The following is an 18,037-nucleotide window of genomic DNA, read 5'->3' as shown; positions in this document are numbered from 1 at the left end:
ACATATTTTCTTTCTTCAGGGGTTTTTTTTTTTTTAACCGGGTCAGCTTGCGTGCACCTGATTACATCATCAAAGCGAACTTTGTCATCCGCAAGGGCGAACCCATGACCTCTCACAGAAGTATGAATATTGTCACTCTACCAACTTTGCATTGACTCTTTCTTCAGGTTATTGTCCAAGTAACACTGAAAAAGATTTAAAACATGTTCAAAATCTTTAAAACGTGTTCAAAATCTAAATAATGGATTTGGGTCTGTCAAATGCCGATATGTTTTTAGATCTGTATCAGTACAGCCGATCAGGAATCTAGAGCCTACCTTGAGCTCTTCGAAGTTGGAGTACTGTAAACTTCTGCATACACCAACATTCATGATTAATGCCATGGAAATCTATCCAACTTCCCAAATCCCCAAATCCTGAAACTTGTTTTGGCCGTAGGCTGTCTAATATGATGTGTAGTCCAATGCTTCAGTGGGAAGATTAGGCTCATCCAACCTGATGAGTTTTTCTCTAAGTAAGAGAGAAGGAAATCTTAAGAACCAAATGCTTTGATTGAACTATTATTCCATGAAAAAGATATAGAAAATGGTACCAAAAAAAGACTAGGCCTGATCTAGGCGATTCAAGCTTGACCCATTGACCTCATAAGAGAACTAGGACATCACGTTGATGCCTGAGTTTGAGGCTTAGATGTGGGGGGTTTCCCATAGCCTACGTTTCTAGAGCCCCATCCTAGTGAAGGAGTCCAATGTGAAGTGGAGAAGCCAACCTCCCAACCTGGGAAAAGCAAGGCTGATTGGTTGTGTGTGCCTCGAGACTAGACATTCCCTAGCAGCCAGGAGATCTGTTGACCTTACTCCTATCTTCTTGATGTGGTATTCTAGCCGAGTTGTCATAGAGATCAAGTTAGCATCTGTCAACATCAACCTCTATTGTCATGTTGGTGTCAAGCCTAGACTCATCAGAACGGTCATACACCTAGAAGCCACGTCTCATCCCTAGAGGAGATCCGGGACATTTTGGACAATCCAATCATCATGAAGCACCAGGTTTCACTATAAATACTCCTCACCTACCACTGTATCTTATAATAAGCATTTATTCGTTGACCATTTATTGTTCATCTTCTTCATAACCTTCTAAGTCCTCGACCTCGAGGTAGTGCTGTTCTTGAATTCTAACTTAAGCTTCTTGGATCATTGACCAACCATTGAGTTGGCCAACACTTACTTTCTCTTTGTGAACAAGTTATTGAGCCAATCAGTGGGTTCAACCATGATTCATGCAAAGGGTCAGATTTGGGTGCAATAGATGTGATTTGAGAATTAAAGGTCACCGATTGAAGATTCTTTGATAAGGAAAATCGGGTTTTAAAACACTTCTCAATGGAATTAGGGATTAAAGATGTGATGAATGAAGATGAGATGAGATGATCCATGCACACTGAAGAAGTCACATAGACTTTGATTCTTGTAGAATCTCAAAAGTGTCAAGGTTCAAAGCTGAAAACTTCTCGGTTGTTGCTCGTTCTTTCCTTCCTAGGTGGAAGAGCATTCACAACTATGAGTTTTCCGATGCGGGTAGAATTTGGGTCCTTTGGTAGAATTTGGATCCAGTCTCCGCCTCCATCTCCGCCTCTCTCCGCCTCTCTCCACCTTACTCCTTCTCTCCCCACATATTTTTGCCTCTGTTTTCATCTCTAACTGAGGCTCTCCGCCTCTCTCTCCTTCTCTTTCTGGCTCTCTTTGCCTGAGGCTATCAGCTTCACGGTGGCGGCGATAGATCTCAGAGCGGAGAAAATAGGGTTTCACGGAGAGACTCTCTTCTTTTCTGGTTTTTATCCATTGACCCCCTTCTCATCTTCTCCGGTTTTTTCTTTTTCATTTTCTTCTTGTCTGGTTTTATCCATCGCCCCTATTCTCATTTTCCTTCTCATCTTCTCTGGTTTTCATTTTCTTTTTCTTTTTTTCTGGTTTTTATCCATTGCCCCTATTCTCTCCATTCTTAGCACACTTCTCTTCATTCATCTATTTCAAAGCTTCCAGGTAAAAAAAAAAAAAAAACCGGTGGTAGATGCAAGTTTTGGTCATGTATTCTGCGAATTTGGTGTTTTTTATGCCAAATTTTGTTCATCTTCTGCTACTAGTGGTATCCTTTGCGGTTTCAAGATGGGAGTTCAGAAACAAGATCAGGTGCTTTTTGCTTCAATAATTGAGTTGGCGCCTTTGTGGCGTGTTCTGTCTTTGCCTTTGTGGCGTGCTCTGTTGTCGCCCTTGAGGCGTGTGGTATATAAGCCCTTGAGGCGTGTGGTATGTAAGCCCTTGTGGCGTGTGGTTTGTCAGCCCTTGTGGCATGTTCTATCTTTGCCTATGAGGAGTGTTTTGTATCCGCCCTTGTGGCGTGCTCTGTTTTCGCCCTTGAGGCGTGTGGTTTGTAAGCCCTTGTGGTGTGATTATGTTTGCGTCGATGTCTGCTTTTGTGGTGTGTCTCCACAAGCAATGGTGCTGGTTATGTTTTTCTGGCTCTGTGGTTGTTACAACCAGTATTCTTAGGGTTTATTGGGCTCAGCCCATCCCTTAGATTTTGTTTTTTTCCTTTTGTTTGGTGTTTGTGTCTGTGTTTTCTTTCAAGTATGAATGAAATGTAGAACTTTTGACCCAAGAAAAGGTATGAGACCAAGGTGAATGTTTAGTGCATGTTCAAGGCTGGCCAAGTGATATACCTTCTAGTGTCTATCCTTGTGACCTCTGATTACTTTCTTGTGACTACCTATTATGGTGAAAATGAGGCCCAAGATTGAGTGGAGGTTCTTGATGGTATCCGAACTCTTGCGAAAGGAATGGATATGCCCTAGATTTTGTTAGAACATTTTAATATCCACTATAAGCCTGATGAAAAGATTGGTGGTGCAAATTCATCCTTGGGATTGCCCTTCCTTTGGCCTCTTGCATGGCAGATGCGAGTTTAAATGATTCGACTCGAATCACTTCTAAATTGGACAGGGTCATTGTTAAGTCGATTTGGTTCAACCATTTTGCTAATGTTCATTGCCAGTTTCTCAATCTAGTGTCTCCAACTGTAGTTCTGTGGTGGTGTCTCTTCAAGAGAAGGTGGTGTTTGAAGTACATCAATTTTTCTTCCTTAATCATTTGGTGTGAACACCCAAATTTTATGCCACTTGTTTATTTTGTTTGAAATATGCATATAGTTGGGACTCCCCTTTTGTTTAACTAAATTAAAGCTTCTTAAAGGAAGCTAAAAAGGTGGAGTAGGCAAATATTCCATGTGCTCGATTCTAGGATTTCAACTATAGAGATTGAAATTCACTACCTTTAGATGGATATTGATTGGGGTTGTAGGTTATACTCCATATATATCAATTGCATAATTGATGGGGAAAGATCCTTACCTGGATTCGCTTTCTTAAATATAGGATATCTGCAGCGGAAGTAATTTGGATTCCACGTTCTTGTTCCTCCACCAAAGCTCCACCGGTGTGATTCCACAATCTCTAGGAAAGGGAATAAATTCCACAACCTAAATGCCGTGTGGAAAGGATGGTAAGGAGATTTAAAGCAAAGGGAAGGAAACCCTTCCTGCATTTCCTGGAGAGAGAGAGAGAGAGAGAGATGGGAGCCGCCTTTCACTAGAAAAATTCTCACGCACGAATGAATCACTTCCTTTTAGTGATGCGGTGGTTACAAATATATAACCCTATATTTTGTAACCGCCTAAAAGTGATTTTCCAGATCTGCCCTTGGGCATATAATTTATTAATAAAATAATTAATAAATCCCAACAGGGGTAAATAATTAATAAATCCCAACAGGGGTGATTTCAATGATCATCTTCTAATGAAGGAACGAAACATTTCGCATGAGCTTCACTATCTTTTGAAGATTCGCAAATCAGGATCATGCTAGAGGGCTAAAGTTATGTGGTTGAACCACAAAGATTGTAATGCCGGTTTGTCCATAATTCCACAAAGAGGAGGTGCAATGCCAACCGGAATGTTGATGTTCAGGACCAAATGGAAACTAGATTACTAATATCCATGAGATTTAGTGCAAAGCTTTTAGATTTTTTGAAAAATTATTTGCTGGTTCCCCCCCCCCCCCCAAAAAAAAAAATTATGTGCATTAAATTGGAATTTGCCATTCAAGAGCACCATGTGTTTTGGAAATTAACCATATGGGGCAGCCATTTACAGTGGATGAAACCAAATCTGTCATTTTTAATGCCAAGATAATAGCTTTCTAGTTGCAGATAGATATGGTGTTTATTTCTATAAGTGTTGCTTGGATATTGTGGGATTTGATGTGTACACTACCATCCTTAATTTTTTTAAGAATCCTTACCTTCTAGATCAAGTCAAGATGGCGAGGAGTACCCTTATTCCAAAAGCGGAAGTCCAAAACACATTCCTAGATTATTGTCTTGTCGCTGAGAGTTCTATGATTTATAAATCTACTACCAAATTTTTGGCAAATTGTTTGAAGGAGGTAGTGGATTTCTTAATTAGTGTCAATAAGATTGCCTTCATTGAAGGTAGGTGTATTACTGACAATATTCTTCTTTATCAAGAGTTGATGTAAGGTTACTGTCACACCCCACCCGCCAGTATCAGACCTACCCGACAACTCGTGGGTGTGATTCCACAACCACAAGATCCAAATTCACATTATCAATAATAATAAATACGCATTGCACCAAAATCAATGAGCAAGAATAAATCCAATAGTTAAATAAAGAGGATAAAAGGTACAAAAAATCCCATGAAATAGTACTGGATGAAATTAAGAGATCAATCAAAGGAATGTATCAAATGTATAAATCAACGGAAGCTAAAGGAAACATCAAAGTTATGTCTTGTTATTCGCCTTCTCCTTTAAAGGGTACTCTATCTTGTATTTCTCATTCCACGGAGTCATAAGACCCTCTTTCATAGATTTGTCCAGACAGCAGACAACCTGGGCTCTCTTCCTGTCAATAGGCGCCATAAGAGCATTCCATGCACCTGTAGGAAGCTTCCTGTTGTGCAGCACTAGATCCCATTATCGACTCTAGTACCTCTTCAGAGCTGTTCTCCCACTCATATGGAACTTCTCCTGTTTCATTATAGTCATCTGAAGAAAAGAAACATAATCCACAAGAATGAGTTCTAATGAACTCAGTAATGCAACGATCCCATATACACTTCAATATCGCAATCACATGATAAGCAATGATGAAACAATGATATGTTGAAATATGGATGTGTCTAGTAACTAACCATGCAAGTCTCTAGTTAGGTAGACATGCATTCAGATATAACACTAGCCCTCCTCTGGGTAGGTGTCACACCCCACCCGTCGATATCGGTTCCACCCGACAACTCGTGGGTGCGATCCACAGTCAAAAGATCCATGGTTTAGCCATCAGTAATAATAAATACACAATGTCAAATCAAGAGTAAGGAATGGTTCAATAATTAATGCAAAGAAACAAAGTGTCCAAAATTCAATGAAATGTAATAAATGTATTTCAAGGAATGAATCAAGGGCAAATGTATCCAAAACAATGTTTCAGAGGAAGCAAAGAAATTTTCAAAGTTGAATTATCCTTCTTGTCTTTCTCAAGACTGGCACAACTCTCCTGTAATATCTCGATTAAGGGTGTCATAAAATCCTCTTTCATCGATCTATCCAAATGACGAACCACTTGGATCCTTTTGCGGTTAACAAGTGCCATAAGAGCACTCCATGCACCCGCAGGAGGCTTCGTGTTGTGTAGCATCAACTCCCATTGACATCTCCATAATCTCTTCATTGGAGTTTTCCCATACATATGGAACTTCTCCCGCATCTGTATAGTCATCTGAAGAAAATAAAGATAATCCACAAAGCATGAGTTATGACGAACTCAGTAAAACAACAATCCCATATACACATCAACATCTCATACACAACAACAATAATAGTTAAAATATGATATGCATCAGTATGGAGGCATCTAGTAGCTAACCATGCAAGTCTCTAATAAGACAAACATCCTTTAAGGTATAACACCAGCGCTCCTTTGGGTAGGTTTTATCACTTTGATCCCTCACGAACTGGCTACCTCTATTGGGATCCTGAGCAAGGGGGTATGGTCCTCGTCAATCAACATTGGCTGGGGTTTAGGTCCACACTCTCTCACCACAACCATTGGCATGAGTATTGACGCATGTTAGGATTTCTAACCCAATGCAAGGTCCTATGGTAATATTTACATGTGGTCCAGATACCTCCCTATGGCACCAACCAATTCAGTTTAGTATCCTTCTCCACATAGGAATGAGAATCCTCACACACTGGTTACCTATGTTGGATTCCATTCCCTAACCCTATGGTCATCCACATATTGTTAGGGCGGATGCTCTTATGTTCCCTCATGACTCCCAAGAGGCTTATTGGGCGCCCATGAGCCCAACCCTAATATATGCAACCCACCATTGCATGATCAATAGTGGACTACTAAATCTCCGCACGGACTGGTTACCATTGTAGGATGAAACAGAGTCACATCACCGATATCACGAGTCATTCGGCTTTAATACCCCCTACCGAAAGGGTAGTAACATGTATTGGTACCTAAACATGCAGTCTAAACCTCCAAGGTATGGAATCCAACAACCATGATAGTGCTAGGGGCATTAGAGAACAATGTCACATACCATAGTCCTTGATATCCCAAGCTAGGAATACCCTGCAAGAATAACCCTCAATCATAGTCGCACCAAACACATCATTACACATCAAGTATAAATTAAATTATATTTAAAATCATCCATAACATGTCATCTTCAAGCAATCATATTTAGCTATTGTTACAACAGATTATAAGACTACATACATGTTCAAAGTGATAGGCAATTCATCATAACATATGTCAATCATATTTGCAATTGTAACCTTACATGTCTTAGTGGAAATATCATGGAAAAGTGTATTAAGTCTCTTAAATTACCACTCCCATAGATCTCAGAGATCACCTAGATTAGGGTTAAGAAGTTTTAATAAGGTCTGAGATCCAAACGAAGCAAAACAATATTGACATCACCATTGTGACCCAGCCAGTTACTTGGGGCAGTTGGTTGGTTCAATCGATCGCCCTAAGCAACTGCCCCTCTCTTGGGCAAAATTTCAAGTCCGAAATTCAGACTTTTGATCACCCATCCTCAATTTGTTTTTGGGGTGATTCAAATCCGAATTTCATCCTTGGGACTCCAGAGAGGTCACCACACACCAGATCACTAAAGACAAAGATCTAAAATCCACCTCATCTTATTCGACAAATCAGCCCTTGATCTGGATATATGAATCCATTTGATGTGACTTATAAATAGTTTTCAACCATTTGATGTGATGTTGGGACACATGGCACACATCTATAAGGAAATGGATGGTCCATTTCCTTGTCAGAAATGGACCAGATAAATTTCCGAAAGATGAAGGGGTTCTCGACCTTTATAATCTTTCAAATAGGAAGTGCTCATGCATCACTTGTGGGTTTTGGCGTCAACGGAAGAAATCTTGTTGGTTGCAATTCGGGTATAAAAGCAGTGGTTAAAGGACCACTCGATATAGTCTCTCCCAACCTCAATGAACTACTTCTCCTCCTTTAAGGCTATTATGAGTCTCCGTTTGAGGACTATCTCTTGTGTGACATATATGATACGCGATGGGAAGTCGATCCTACAAGGTTGCTCGAAGGGGTATTGAAAAAATGATGATTTGTTTCTCTTTAGTGCGATGGGGATAGATCTTTTCATGAAAGTTAATGATCTTATTGAAGAGGGTGGCATATGGGTTAACTGGCGAGCCAATTCTGTGCTACAATTCTAATAGAGCAAGATGTCTTCCTTCGGTGTTCGCAATGTTGATGGAAGATACTACAGTACTCTGGATTATCACCTCTAATGAGCAATTCTCTATCATTCGAGAGGAGTAACACCAAAGAGTGGCCTAAACTCGAGTAGTCTGGGCTTCTAAGGTACATTTATGCTTCTCTCTCATCTCGTGGTTGGCTTTGCATGTTAAGATTTCCGCCAAGTTGGAGATTGATAAATTGGGGTGTCTACATTCATCCAATATGTGTGGTCTATGTAAAGAAGGGAGTAAGGTTATAAACACCTAGCTTTTGTTTTGGCTTTTTTAAAGAGGTGTGGTTAGGTGTCTTGAGGCTAAATTGCCATCCTAATCACTTTATTGGATCTGGAAGAAGGAAGGAAGTAATAAAGTGGGTAACCAAACACTTCAATAGTGGAAGTATGAAACCTTTCTCAATCCCCACCAACCTTCTTACTGACGACCAAGCTAGAATCCAACACTTCCACATACAATCTATCCACTTGGCTACTTCTTTACGTTTGTTTGAACTTCTGAGCAACATTTTTGTCTAAACTCTAGTGGATGGTTCTCTTCGATTACGAACTATCAGCCTAGAGTTAATAATTCTCTAACAGGATAAAAAATGTCGATGAGAGAGGTGACCAAGGCATCGGGTGAACATGCCTGCTCCATCTTTTGAACGGAATCGGGGTCAACAGAGAAGAGGTAGGTTTAAAGGAAGTACTTGGGTTATAGGGTCTTATGGGTTTCTAAATAGGGTGAAAATAGGGGTTTCATCCTAGCCTTCAGATTAGCACATTGCAAGTGGTGCCCTCTCAGAACTCATTGTGCTCTCCCTGAGAGATATCTCCTTGGAGATGAGCCGAATCCAAGAACTAATGGGTTTAATTAAGGCAAACGCAAGTCACCATGAGGAGAGAAGATGGCAAGCTTGCATCGCAAAATAAGGCCACATCAGAACCGATTTGACTAGCTGTTGCAATGTTCTCACCCAATGTCCTTGCATGACATGAAATGCAGACCTAAAGCCTCTTATCGGTGCAACACATGGTTGCAACACATATTTAGAGAGGATCAATACTCACTGCTAGCACGTTGAGCAGTGCTAATGACTTCCATCAGTGGGGTCTGTGTATGGCCAAGCAATAGCCTACAACGTGAAAGCCAAATGTGCCATAAGACAAAGGAGATGTTGATCTGCAAGTCATGTGCCTCCATTTTTCCCAAGCTTCGAAACTACTTCCACATTTCAATGGAGGCTGCAAGAGAAGGTGGAGAATCATTTGGTGGAGAGATGCTAAGGACGCATCCATACCAAATTAGGCAAGCATATTCACACCCTAGGATAATATGACCAAAAATGTCTTCCTCACTGCACCGAGCACAATAGGGAAGACCAAAGAACTTTTCAAAATAAATGATCCACATGCTAAAGTGATACACGAGAAGAAGAAGATTGCTGCCGCCGTTGCTCATCCTCTGTTCAGCATATGATAACAACTCTTCCTAGAGAAACTCCCATTTCTTGCCATGCACCAATGATGGGTATTGTAAAGGTGAATGTGGCAATGAAGAAGATAGGTGTTCCACACCATATTATCCTGATCAAAATATTGTACAACCATAGCACTAGACTAGGAGAAGTAAGAGGTCTCGCTGGCTCTTTACCTATCTCTACTGGCACCCAATTAGCACACCATGGGTTAATCTAGTTAGCCATGACCCACTTGCCATCCTAGGCCCTTAATTAAAGCATCCTTAGCCCCCACATGACCTCCATCCCCAATTGGATCCATGGTCGATTTGTGCATCTAGGAAAGAGGTTCTTGGAAAGTGAACTGATTTCATAAAGGTTGCTACCAAAGAGTTTGATCAGACCATATATGATAGGTTGTCTTGCATAACATTGTTTGGTTATGTAGTGTCGAGTTTCAAAAACCCAATTTGCAACGCACTCTTCAGGGTGACATTATGAGTCCTAGTCCACCCAATCCTTTAACCTATCCTATATTAGTCTGCCCAATCTAGTGCCCATACACCGAATTGGGCCCCATTAAGCACATAACATACCACCACGTTTCAATAGTTGTCATCATCGACGGCTCTCACTCTAGGCAACTCACACTCTAGTGGTAGGTACCCCTCTCCAAGTGGCTACACTCTACTCCCTCAATTCTTTGGGGGTGGTGGGTAGCCCTTCCTTGGTAGCTTTCACTCTACTCTAGTTAACCCTCCTCCTCCTTCTTTCCAAGATTCTAACCTCTGACGCGGTGCCAACTTTGATACCAAATGTTAGGTAATTGACCAGTGCACCAAAAAGCTCAAAAGTTGATGGAACAAGCTGTGTCAAACCCTTTAACTTATCCCAACTAAGTTGGCCAATCTAGTGCCCATACACCAAGTTGGGCCCCATTAGGCACATAATATGAAAACACTTTGAATACAATAACTGAAATTCAAGGCACAACAAAAAAATGTTTTGGATAAATTCTTGCAAATAAATAGGCTTGATTAGGGGTGGCAATTTGGCCTTCATGGCTCAAACCCACACGGCCCATTTTGAGCTCAAACAACATTTGGGCTTGAAATTCTAGCCTGGAGGAGGTCAAGATTAGGCCAAGATGGCCTTGATTATGGTAAAAGCGGAGGTAGGGTTGGATGTCCCTACCGCCTTGTAGTTTATTTGGGTAAAACCAAGGCAATAATATGGAATAATGTATTGTTTTCTTCTTTCATGGTGAGGGTCAAATGTGGGGTCAAAGCCAAAAAGGTCAATGTTAAATGACTAACTAACCCAACCCTATATGGCTAAAGCTAGGCTAAGGCATTTCGGGTCAATATTAGGGTTTTAAAAGACTACCTCAACCTAACCCCATTGCACCCCCTAGTCTTCATTGATTTCATTTTAGGTTTGTCTAATTTGGACATTAAGTCGTAATCTTTGTAGATTGATAAACTAATTGAATGTTAATCTAAATTTGCTAAGAAGCATGAACTTTTATGTAGTTTGTCAGAGAACAAAAGGAGCAATTAAATATGTGAATTAGTTAGGGGTTGTACACTGACGTGTCTGTTTTGTTTCCTTGTTTTTAGGTAAGAAATAGTTTTTCCTGTTTCTATGCATTTTCATTGCTTTTTTACTATTTGTCAAAACAAAAAAATAAAAATAAATGGAAAAGGGAAGGAACTTTGAGTTTTTAGGGTTTCAAAAATGAAGGTTATGTTTTGATGTAAAAAAGACAAAATGTCCCGTTAGAAGATTAATTCTTCGCCTTTTCAAGAAATTTTTTTTTTAGATTGCATACACATGATCTGGGGATGTTTCTGTTTTAAAAATGCAAAAAAGTAAAAAAAAAAAAAAAAAAAACAAGAAACAACATTGTTTCCCTCTTCTTCTTTTTTCCTGACATGAAAGAAATAAAAGTATATTACATTAGAACAATCATTTACACAAAAGGCTTATTGTGAAGCACAACCCGGTTGTGAAACCTGTTTCTATCCAAGACAAGGAGTTGAGATAAAAAGTTTACAGGTGAGGGAGGCCTGGTTACAAAATATTACATTATCAAGTGGGCTGGTTATATATAAACAACATAGGAACTAGGTTATATATAAACAACATAGGAACTAAGTGTAACGGCCACAGGTAGATGGGATGGTAAGAAGCATATTCCAGTCCATGAAAATGGAAATAACCATCTGAAATCTAAATCCTCGATCAACAGCCGAATAAACTCCTTCATACAAAGCCTGCTCTAGTATGTCCAAATTCTGATCTGAATCAGGATGTCCTTGCCTGAGCATAACTGCCTTCACCATCACTTGCTAAACAAAAACTCCACGTACCTGCAGCGGTGAGATGACTGCAATGATCAAAGTAAGGGAAGTGAGTGATCTCCATGGTGGGGATCCTAGATATAGAAAAATATCCAAGACACTACTGCTGTAATTGATTAGAAGGATTAATATGATGCTGTGCAGAATATTGGGTAGAGGAATAAGATGGTATTCAGTTCTGAAAAAGAACCCTGTTCCTTGTCTACCAGATGTAATAACAAAAGGTAGAAATCAGATTAAACACCCAGTTCAATATGCCCCTGTTCCATCTAAAAAAATGAACACAGATCAACACACAAATCTAAAACAAAGAGAGCAGATAGAGCCTCAGTTATAAGAACTGAGGGGCCTGCAGTCCAGATATGTTTAGACCATTCACAGCTGAAAAAAGACATGCCAAATGGTTTCTTCATGATGATTACATGATACACAAGTGGAGTTGATATTAAACCATTTAGCCAAGTAGGCCCTAACATGTAAAACTGAATGACCAATTCACCAAAAGAATAAGGGAATTTTCATTGCCACCCCCTGAGTTATTCAATTTATTAGATAGACTTCCTATTACTAACACCCTTAGTCACAGTTAGTTTTTACTTATTTCCAATATTACCTCACATCCTAAGTTTAAAAACACTATTCATGATGCATATCATCCAAACTTTGTGAGGATTTATGATTAGGAGAGAATGTAATCACAGACGATAGAGGGAGATAAAAAAACAAGTCGAAAGTGGGTTTTTCATTCAAGGTTATTCTTGTCATTTTGAAATATTTAACTTGCTTACGTCACCAGTTGATTGTGATTTCCTAACAGCAGGGAGTGTCTTTGATATACTTTTACCTAACAGAGGACCAGGGTGACACTGAAATTTTCCTAGAAAATAACTTGAACCTAGGAAGGCTCTTAATTTTCCAAAACCAATACCTGCAAACATGAGAGCTGACAGAGTCTTTCTTGAATTTAAAGATTAGCTGCAGATTTGGTGGTGAATTTTCCATCATTAGACATAAGAACTTTCCAAGAGTCCACATTCTAAGAACTGCTAAAAGAGGGGAAAAAAAAAATTCAGCAAAATGCGGTGAAAGTGCCAGGGATATTAAATACTTATTCCAGCAGTTATGTGTAATAAAACCAGAAACCAAAACTGGCATATTTGGTTTTTGAAGTTAGAGGAGGGGTTGATCTATGGGGAATATTGGGTACCAACTGGTCATTCCAGAAAAAAGGAAGATTCTCACTACTCAAATAATCCCATCCTTCAAAAGAGGAGATACAAAAATGAGAACCCCTTTTTAATTGGTCTTAGGATCGAAGAAAGAGAGTAGGGACATATGATTTAGGGTTGGAAATGAGTCTCCAAGATTGCTTTAGCAGCTGAGCCGCATTATGAGTGTAGGTTTTACAATACCCAATCCCCCTTGCCCAGTAGGTAACAAACCCTTCCCCAGCTGATGAGATGATGATTAGATTTATTACCTGAATTAGCATTTCAGAAACGAATAGAGATTGAATCCAAATTTTGGCATATCTGTGTCTAACCCAATCTACCCATTACATTGTTACCACACTTGGAGGATAACTCCTTACACTATTAAATATGTTTCCTCCAAGGTTTTTTATCTGGGGTAAGATTTCCTCCAAGTTACTCATCAAACCACAAGATTTCCCCTAAACTGTCCCTTCCAAAATTTTCCTTTTATAAAACAGTTCCATAACAACTTTTCCTACAAGGACACATTTGACTCCAAACACCTTGTATGCCCTTTCAAAACCCTCATCAGGGATACCCTTAAAACCACAAGTCAAACAGTAAGAACCTCTTTTGAGATTCTCCCTAATATCCCCCCCGGGAGACTATCAAACCAAAATATCAAGAAACTCTTCGACCCATTTGAGTTGATTCTGATCAAAATCTTGGATGAACTAGTGCCTAGTTGATCCTATTCAATCTAGGGCTAAAAGGCTGTCCTAGTTGCAAAAGGACCAAGAAAATTTACGAAGTAATGCTTAACCCATGACTTCAATAGATTGAACCTACTGTACAACCAAAATCCACGCAGATCTGCCCGTCAAAAACTTTGTTCTGCCTCCTAACTTCGGTTTGCTTCAACAATCATATATAGTTTCTGGCATAGATATGTTTACATTTAAAGGCATCAATCAATCATCTTTATTAGAATGACCTTTTCAAGAAATGAAAATAAAGAACAAAGATTACTCTAGCAACATTGGACTGGGACGAGAAATTAAATTATAGGTAACATCTGCACAGAATCATCTACCTCTGTCATGATCACCATTGGGGGCCCTTTCTTGAATTGCACTCTTAAGCTGTTTTATGTCCCTGAAAAGAAAGGAGGCTGGAATACAGAAAAAGAACCATTCTTGTCATGGATGCCTTTTTTGTTTACGGAGACTACTAACAGCTACACCACCCAATTCTTTTTGGATCAAGTATAAGATGTCCATAACCTGCAAAGAAGCATCCCTAGCCCCTTTAAAAGATATCATTGGTGGGAGAAAACAAAAATTTGTGATGTCTTATATATGAGTATGTTGGCCTCTTTGTAAAGGAAGAGCCTACCATTTCATGAATTTTGCATAGATATGGTGCAAACTGCAAACTAAAAGAAGACTGAAGATGCATTAGGTAAAAATGTTGATGGTAAATGATAAAGAACAAACTGGAAGACCAAAAAAGTGGGTAGGAAGTAAGAATACAAGAATAGTTAAGGTTTTATTAATTGCTTTCCATATCAGCTTTTATTTATTTATTTTTTACTTTTATCTTTATCTCGAAAAGACCTGATGTTTGCTAATCCAGCTTATCTCTAGCCCTAGAGCATGGTTCAATGTCGGATAGTTTGGCCAAGCCAAAAGGAGATGCTGTGTCAAAATGAGAAAAAGGATGCAATATTTCAAAAATATTGGCCATATTTGAAATTTAAAATATTTCAAAATTCTCAATAAAAAAAAATGCACTGTTTTGTCAAGATTTTTGTTTCACTATAAATAACCAGATCTGGCCAAAATGTGATGCTGAAACCACAAAGAATCAAGGCCAAATAGAAGAATAGATTGAAAATGAAGAACTCTATCTCCCAAACGTTTCTTCAGAAACAAAAATATTCAGCTCCTTTCGAAAGATGCAGAAAACATGACTTTATAGTGCCAAGAAACCTTAAAACGAAAAAATGTAAAATTACGAAAATACCACTGAAAACAATAAAATGCCTTCAAAACGATCCCGAAATGTGAAAAAATGATGTCCATCACCGCAATGCTATGAGTCCTTCTCACAAACTCGTTTCAGATCAACATGACGAATTTCATCCCATTCCGAGTCCGGAACCCTGAGTTACCCCATGTGCCACCCCATATGCATCAAAATGCCTTGTGAAACAAGAATTAAAACTATGCAATAGGGTCAATCTTCTAGTGAAATAACTTTGTTTTTTCCCCTTGATTCATATGGCAAAGTGTAACCAATTCAAAGGGTCTGCTCACATTACAAACATAATGTAAAGGCCATAGGTCTCTTAGAATGATATGAAATAATATCATCTCAGTTTTCTTAGTTGTTGCTATTTCGACCCAATAGTCATTCTGTGGATTCAATGATATTTGTGAGATGTAAGTGAAGTCTAAGGTAGAGTCCCCATTGGACCACTGGATTCTTTAATGGGTTTTTAGCGGACTCCAAAACCACTGCAGGTATTCCTTCCTATTATTATCTTTCTTTATATTTCTCTCTCTTTGTTCAATACATGTAAAATTTTCATGATTTGTGCTGTTCCACTCAGTTTTCTATGGGATTTTGGCTAGTGATCATATTTATTCTGGTCTCTAGCTTTATTTATTATTTCCAGATTGGTTTACAGTTTTCTTGTTTTGGATTAACTGGCATCAAAACTTTAATGGGCCTAAAATATAGGCAGAAAGGTACTTAAAGGATTACTTTTTGTTATAGTAGTTGTTTTCTATTTCACCTCATATTTATTATTTTATCTTACCTTTTATTCAGAATAGGCCTGATGTAAGCGGCCCATCTAACATCAATAAACCAAAAAACAGGAAGCTCAAGGTCCATAGAACCTAAGGTCCTAAACCATGTGCTAGAACAAAGTCTTTTGAGGTCCTAACAACCAATTTGATAATTTGACTATCTGCAGTGTTCTTGGGGGATGCCCCAATCACCGCACGCCTGCATTATTCATTATATTTTCAAATCTATGTTCATTCAAGTTCACAAGTAATATTTCTGTCAAATTCTTCAACCTGCAGCACTTCTGCTTCACTCAAGTTTCTGGCTGTTCCCCCTTTTTGTTTTTTTGAACGTCTCTAACTCATTTCTTTGGTTTGTTATAGTTACCTTAGGCAACTATAGATTTGAGGAAGGAAAAGGAAAAGCTGTAGTCAACTCAAATGATAAGATTGCACTAGAAGAGATGATTGGTGCAATAAAATAGTTGTTACTTTGTTTCTAACGGTTTTAGATTAAGTGGATGCATAGCATTTTGCTTCAAATAATTAGTCATGCAAGGTATATTTTTCCAATCAGAAGAAGGTATAATTAGGGTTAAATTGTAGTATATCTATCTTTTCATTTCAGTAGCCAAAATGTATCTAATGAAGTTCAAATCTGTCCCGGATGAGATTTCACATTTTATTAATTAGTAATAACTACAGAATTTTTATGTCTCTTCCTAGTTTTCATCATACTGATATAAGGCCTAGCAATTTGCAACAAGTGTCGGATTCTGCAAAATGGTGCTTGTTTTGATTGCTGATAGCTGAACTGGTGGTACTGTACTTGCTAACTAGAACATTCAATTTGAAGTCTTACCTAGTTCCTTCGTAGTTTTAATTGCTCCTGTATCTAGAGTTTCTATATAATTGGTGATTATCAGATGTTTCTAGCAGTCATAAAAAGTAAGTACAACTGTACAATATAAAAACAAGTCAAAACACAAACAGCAGAAGGTAAGTTGATAAATCCACCCAATTAGAAGTTTCCAAGACAGGAGCAAATCTCACCCCAAAACAATGCTGCTGCAAAACAGGTGAGTAGTGATTTAGTGTTATGTATATCTTCTCAAGAAGGTCCATAAGTCCATCTACTTCATCACCAAGAAGATCAACCTGCATTTGAACATGCACACACAAACATGCTATAACTGTGAGAAGTGCACAGAGCCAAACAAATTTGGGAATAATGGCATAGTTCAGGCAAGGAAATAGGGAATGCTAAATGGAGTAATTCCTCCCCCCACCCCCACCCCCACGCCACAAAAAAAAAAAAAGTGTCAATGATTCACTTCAAATATAGCATTTAGTGTACTCAATACGATCCTAGATTAAATCTGCAACCACGAATGCAACAGCTTGGAAGCTTACTATCAGGTAAAAACACATAATCTGGCCAATGAGTAAGAGATATTTGCAGTTAGATCACCTCAGCTTCAGCTCTTTGAAGGTCAAAGCATCTCCTCTTAAAAGCTTTCCTATAAAGCAACTCATTTTTCCATTTCGAGGCTACATGCTTAATAAGTGTATCCAGTTGATATTGCACTTTGTCCAATCTGAAAATGGTTTAACATAGGACTTATAAAATTCCAGTGCTGTAGTTTGATTTTCAACTGAAAGAAGAAAAAAGAACAGCGGTAATATGCAGTAGAAAACAGAAGAAAAAAAAACACAAACAATTTCATGAGCTTCAATAATAACAGATGGGTTTCATGCAACTTAGGATGCCCCTTCTTTTTTGTTGGACTCAGACATTGCATGGTAAAATCTTGCAATTACGCCTAAATGTTGACTGATATCAGACTAATGATGCAGAACACACATTTCTTCATGACTAGGACTACAAATGCCAATTCGTCCAAAAAGGAAATGAGAACATACTGCTACATGTAATGAATTTTAGAAACATGCTACCTTTACTATTTTGTAAGGAATAGTAGTATCTAAAAACTTCCAATTTCAGATAGTGTGCTCAAAAGAGTTGACAAAAGGGAACTATAACAGCTCAAGTCTGTAAAGCATTGTTATATGAAGAGGATAATTGTAATGCAGATCCATTACCAAAATAGGCTTGCTTTATAAGTCTTGGATTGGATGTAATACATGTCAGGCCTTGACCTCATGGGTAATAGAGTTTCATATGGGATTAGTTGTTTTAGTTTCATAGTTGTGTTGTGATGTTATTTTGTTCTGAAATTGAACCAGTTTGACAGTGATTCAATTAAAGTGATTTCGATAGTTTTTCATTTAAGTGTTTTGTTGGACAGGAATATGATTCTATTTTGAGTTCTATTTTTAA

The 18,037-nt window shown here is 38.6% G+C and overlaps 1 long non-coding RNA gene across 1 annotated transcript; it reads right to left on the bottom strand.

The window, feature by feature from the left end:
* Positions 1-11,286: 11,286 nt before the first annotated feature.
* On the bottom strand, positions 11,287-17,268 carry LOC149015720 (uncharacterized). Its single transcript, XR_016173729.1, has 4 exons — positions 17,168-17,268; positions 16,750-16,854; positions 13,995-14,184; positions 11,287-11,734 (listed from the first exon to the last, which is right to left on the bottom strand). It is a non-coding gene; the product is annotated as an uncharacterized LOC149015720 (long non-coding RNA).
* Positions 17,269-18,037: the final 769 nt, after the last annotated feature.

This window comes from Hakea prostrata, chromosome 5, assembly GCF_041222555.1.
Source record: "Hakea prostrata isolate BN-2017 chromosome 5, UWA_Hpros_2, whole genome shotgun sequence".
Classification (NCBI taxonomy): domain Eukaryota; kingdom Viridiplantae; phylum Streptophyta; class Magnoliopsida; order Proteales; family Proteaceae; genus Hakea; species Hakea prostrata.
Note: the sequence above shows the minus strand (reverse complement) of the source record. Positions and strands in the feature narration are given on the sequence as shown.